This window comes from Electrona antarctica (genome assembly GCF_951216825.1).
Source record: "Electrona antarctica genome assembly, chromosome: 11".
In the NCBI taxonomy this organism is placed as follows: domain Eukaryota; kingdom Metazoa; phylum Chordata; class Actinopteri; order Myctophiformes; family Myctophidae; genus Electrona; species Electrona antarctica.
Window position 1 is genome coordinate 54,078,975 of NC_136792.1, and position 6,229 is coordinate 54,085,203.

The window sequence follows — 6,229 nt, forward strand, 5'->3', positions numbered from 1 at the left end:
AATTCTATGGTCCAAGGTGCACCAATTCAAGGTCTTGACTATGGATATTCAGAGCCTTGCCCCAGGAACAATGGTCCACTGCGAAGTAAGTGTCTTGTTTTGTGAGCAAGTGTTGATATGTAAGTGTTTTTTAATTGTAACTTATTGGTCCTCATTCACAAAGGAGAAATACGCAAGAGTGTAACGGAAGCGTAACGGAAGCGTGAACAGATGCGGGAAATTCCGTCCGATCACGCAACGTTGTTTTGCCGTGCAATTCAAAGAGCGGTGTGTACCACAGGTACGCAGGTGTATGTTGTGAGGTACGCAGGTGAATGCGAGCGGGTGCCAAATTATCGGAAAATCACCGGATAACTTCATTTGCATTGATCCACGCCCCATTTCACACCATAAAAGGCCTCAAGCATGACTCAGCAGTTTGTGAGATCACCATGGCGGCGAGAATAAAGAAAAGAAATTACAGCTTTGTGGAAATTGAGGTCATGTTAGACGGTGTAGAACGCCACAAAAATATATTATTTTGCAGTGTAAGCAGTGGCTTCACCAATTTTAACAAATCGGATTGTTGGAAGGAAATCACCCAGCAAGTGAACTCCGTCAGTGCTGTGGAGAGGTATGAATATGAATATAGGCCTACAGCCCGTTCTTTTAATTTGATACACGCATGGACCACAAACAAGGCCTATAGGGCTTTTATGTATATAATTTGCACCATTGTATTATCGTAGGCCTAGGCTTATTTACAAACCGACACTGTTTATTATTCAATCTATTAAAGGACAGCGAAGGAGGTAAAAAAAAATGGAGCGATTTAAAATTGGATTGCAAGAGGAGGCTGACCAGGCAGCGCCAATCCATGAGTGCTACCGGGGGGGGGGACGCACCACCACCTTCGCCCATGGACGAGCGAATCCGTGCCATAATTGGTACCAGTCTACTTTTTTATATCCATATACCTTTACATTTGTGCATGATTGTTGTTTCTTTTCTATATGCCTACATTAAACAATACACAATTCTTATAGGAGAGGTGTCGTTGTACGGCATAGAAGGCGCGGTGGGGATGGACACCGATGCGCTGGATTTGGATCTCCAGCTGGACGCATCTGATGGTATTTAAACTATTAGACCTATAGGCTTGCATTTAATCAACACATTATAGACTTGAACTGTCCTGCTTCTCCTTTGATATTGAGCACAACACAGGCTACACACACTCGATTCAAGCAGCATTGCTCCATAACTAAATGTAGATAAAATATACGATGTTGTTAAATAAAGAAAAAGGCACAATAAATAATTGTAACTGATTTTTAATGGGGGAAAAAGGCACATCAAATGATAATCTTCATTTTTTTTTAACAGATGATGATGCTGCTTCCGTGGCGTCCGCGTCCTCGCGGCGCTCCAGTGCCTCCACCACCTCGCAGGCAGCTCGGTGCCACACGCTGTCCTCGACCACCACCACCACCTCCCAGGCCTCGTCTGCAGGGCCATCCGCTCAGCCTCGGGCTCAGCGCTCCACCACCACCACCACCACCTCCCAGGCCTCGTCTGCAGGGCCATCCGCTCAGCCTCGGGCTCAGTGCTCCACCACCACCGCCGGCTCTGCCCCTGCTGCTCGCAGGCCTCCACCAGACAACGACGAGGTGCCCTCTACCTCGGCTTCTGCTCCTGGTTCTGCAAGAACCAGAGTTAGGCGAGCCTCGGAGCCTGCCCCCGTGGCTGACCGGGACGCCCGGGTGGAAGTTGTGTCAGCCGAGGTCTTGCAGAACCAGGGGCATTTGCTGAGGGCGGTGGAGAGGGTCGCGTCTGTCGTGGAGGAGGGTGTGAGGGCGGTGGAGAGGGTCGCGTCTGTCATGGAGGAGGGTGTGGGGATTCTGGGCAGGATCGCCACAGCCCTCGAATCCATAGCCTGCAGGAGAAATGAATAAATTCATTCAACGAAATGTTGAATTTGCTTCATTTGTCTATTCTTCAAGGTTATTATATAGTTAACTAAAACTAACGAAGTAACAAACTGAAGGGAAAAAAATGTCCAACGAAAACAACCGATATGAAACTGTATTGTGTAACTATTACCATGTGATCAAGAAACAAACTGGCTATATCAAATCCGCTAAACTATTTAAAACTAACTGAATTAGAGGGTCGAAAAACGTAAAGTAAAATGATAAATTAAATTAAACTATATTCATCCTTACTTCAAAAACGAGCGATCAGTTGTCGGCGCAGGGCCATTCCTGGCCTGTTGGCCTCTGCGCCAATGGGTGGGTCCACCGGCATGTCTGCAGGTGGGGGCAGTGCCAGTCCCTCTGGAAGGGGCACACCATGCCGTTCGGCGATGTTGTGGAGCGCGCAGCAGGCCATCGTGATCTTGCAAACCTATAGATGGGAACAAATTAATAGACTGAACAAAACCTGTTCTGTTATAGCATGCCTTAATGCCTACCGTTTTCAGCTCATGATGGTCTAATGTGTGTGTGTGTGTGTGTGTGTGTGTGTGTGTGTGTGTGTGTGTGTGTGTGTGTGTGTGTGTGTATTTTTTGAAAAATACCTTATAGGGCTTGTAGAGGAGCGTCCCTCCAGCCGTGTCCAGGCATAGCCAACGGACCTTCAGCCTCCCGATGGCACGCTCCACAACTGCACGTGTTCTGACATGGCAGTCATTATATGCCCTCTCTTGTTGGGGCGTGAAAAGTGGCGTCATGAGCCATGTTGCCACGGCATATCCTTTATCACCTGGTATAGAGATAGATATGGTTAGCCATACAATTCTGTCAATTTAATGTCCATGAGCCAAGTGAGGGGGAATGGCACTAAATATATACAATTGAAAAAACACTCACCAATGAGCCATGCGTCTCCAGCAGCCCCCTGTGCGAGACGCATGCCCACACTGCTGTTTTGCAGGATGAAGGAGTCATGGCTGCCGCCCCCCCAACGGGCAACTGCATTTAAAATAATCATTTGTGCGTCACAAATCAACTGCACGTTGATGGAATGGTAGCCTTTTCTATTTAAAAATGGGTATGGTTCCACAGGTGCCCTGATGCGCACATGGGTACAGTCTATTGCCCCGATGACGTTTGGAAATCCTGCAGTGAAATGGAAGTCCTGTTTTATTGGTCGCTGTTGTTCAGCATTGTAGGGGAATGAAATGTATTTTGGAACCATGTGGCGGATGATGCCATCCAGCACCTTGGGGAGCGTGCGGCTGAGGGATGGCTGAGAGATCCCGGATCTATCGGCTACTAATCGTTGAAAGGATCCAGTGGCCAGGAATCCTAGCGTGCAGAAAACCTGCACATGTGCAGGGATGGGATGTGACCTATAATAATAATAATAATTAATAACGGCAACAGGCTTCATTTATTTTATATAATGCATTGTAAACAAATAACTGCTGCATGGCATAGGTCTAAATCTGGGCAAAAATAATTCAATTGAAACCATTTTCCGTACCCGTTTGTTTGTCTGGTCAGCTCTGGCTCCAGTGCATCGCACAGCTCGACCAAACAGTGCCTTGGCAACCGAAAGCGGCACCGTAGCCACTCGTCATCCTCCTCAAAAAAATTAGCCCGGTCTCTGAAGATGCTCGGTTGGCCAAATAATCTAGCAGCAATAAATCAGCCATATTGTTGATTGTTCACACAGGTTTTATGCTGCTCCCCGGGGTCCTTATATAGTGCCATTGATCACTTAGAACAAGCTGGTCCTGATTAGCGGCACATTTTTGATTTATTTTTTATTTTGAGAGAGGCTTCCGAGAGTGAGCATGCTAGAAATATCCTAATAAATAAATAAAAAGGTGTCGAGCTTGCGGGGCAGTTTCTGTATAGGATCATAGGTTAACTTGACCAATATGCCTCTAGAATGCATGTATCTGAGGTTTGGGGACTTTTAATTGATTCAGCATGAAGACTAAAGCCTTCAGAATAAATCTACGCAAGCCGTACACTACCCTCTGAGGTGGCGCAGCTTTTAGCGGAGATTCCGACCATCCGACGTCACCGTCAAGTTCACGTTCAAGTTCATGAATTCCCACGTAATGTGGGAATCCACGTAAATGCCTGTCCGCTCACGCTCCGCTCACGTTACGTAACGGTATGAGCGTAAACGCCGTTGTGAATGAGGACCATTGTGTGTGTGTGTGTGTGTGTGTGTGTGTGTGAAGACAGAAGGAGTATAGGGTGAGGGGAACGGAGAGAGAGAGAATGGGAGGGAGACCAAAACCCACTGATTAATATGTTGTCAGGGCAATAACCCCGTGAAGGCACTTACTAATACTTTACTTTATATTTTATATATATTTTTGAGTGGTGCAACCATTCCCTTACGGAGCTGTGTGTGGGTGGCTGGCTGGCTGGGTGCGTCTGAGCACAAAACCAGCATGGTTGTGTTTCACCACCTGTGCGCTACCTAACACACACACAAACACACACGCACATATTAACTGTATATATGATGATTTTGCCCCGGCACCCTGGGTGCGTTCCTGTGGGTCTGGAGCTCCTGTGGGTCGGAGATGACCCTTATATGGGAATTGAAATCCAGCGGTGTGAAAAAAGTAAGGATAACGTTTGCTTTTAAAAGCGTTAGTGTTACAATCACACCATGTTCACAAATTAAATGCTCAATTGCAGATTGATCCCCTGGCATGGGATATAATCATGGGGGCAGTGTGCAAAGATGGCCACTACACACTAGTAGTAAGTGAACTTTAATGAATGCAAATTATGCAGCTATATTTACAACTTATATTTTGAAGTATTAATGTATCCTATCTGCTGAAGGTCATGTATCCCAGAGAGAACAAAAGCCTTTTTGTGGACCCAATGTCAGCTACTCAGACGGTCTCTCATCCTCGCCAAAAGGGAATGCGACACCATGTGGGGTGCTTGTATGCAAAGTAAGTAAAGTAATTATGTTATGTACCTGGCCTAGGGGGTGCCAAGATACACAACAAAAAACAGGGGAGACGCAGTTTACCAAAGAAATTGAATTTATTGATTAACCAAAAATAAGTAATCAAATGATAAATCAGGAATAAACAGATGAAGTGTGGAGTATTCAGTGGTGTAGTGCGTGTATGCATGAGTGAAATGTATGTGGGTGTGTGTTGTATGTATTAACAGAAATGTTGAAAAGTGTGCATGGTGGAGAAGGTACAGGAGGCAAATGAAAAGAACAGAACTGGGGAAGGACTGGGGAAGCAGGCATTTATAGGGCGTCGACACCCGGGCCCAGGTGCGAGCCACTTAGGGCCGATTCATACTCCTATTTTACCGCTGTTTCGGCGCTGTAGTGCCGAAATGATTTCGGCTCGTCAGAAACTTTCAGTAGCACCGAAGAGCCGACTTTAGGACGGTACCCGCCCCCCCGAACCTCAAATGACGTCAAATTGTAGGCTCTACAGAGCCGAACCGACTTTTATTCGGCTCTAAAATAGGAGTATGAATCGGCCCTTAGGCTGATCATCATGAGTAGCTCTGCTCCCCAATCCTATTGGATAAAAAGAACAGAGGTTACTATAGGGTAAACAGTACATAAACCAAAACCAGACAACCTGAGAGTAATATATATACAATATAGGGAACCGTCACAATTATATAGACTATAATTTATATCCTAGTAACAATTTCATACATTCTAAAAGAACACAGCTAACACTAACCTGTATTTTAAGATTGCAGAGCAGCTGCTCTTAGGGACTACGGGACTGTGCAATGACGACGTCAATATGACAAGGGCCAACATTGGCATTGCGTTAATGGAGGACTCTGGTAGGCTGCATATACATATTTGATTTGTATTAGCCTCACCAAAAGCAAAACGTTTGACTTCACTTAACTGATATAGATATGACCTGGCAAATCTCTGCCGCTTTTGTGGGGAGGTCACCACAGGGAAGGCAGGAAGGTCAGCTGCTGTGGATGACTGGGTAGGAAACCTTTAAAGTTCTTTACATGTGGAGAGCACATTCTTTCTTTAATTTGATTGATTGAAGTAGGCCTATTTGTGACCAGATTTGACTGAGAGACTGCCATCGCGCAAATTCCAGCTTTTCACCAGAGGAGAAACGTTTTTTTTTTGTTTGTTTTTTTAAAAAATGAGTTAATAGCACAGGCAGACTCTTCACATACTAGAGCATGTCTGAAATAAGTGTCAGAGCTGAAATCGACATGTAAATATGAAATAAATGCTTAAACATGTAGCTAGGTGTAAT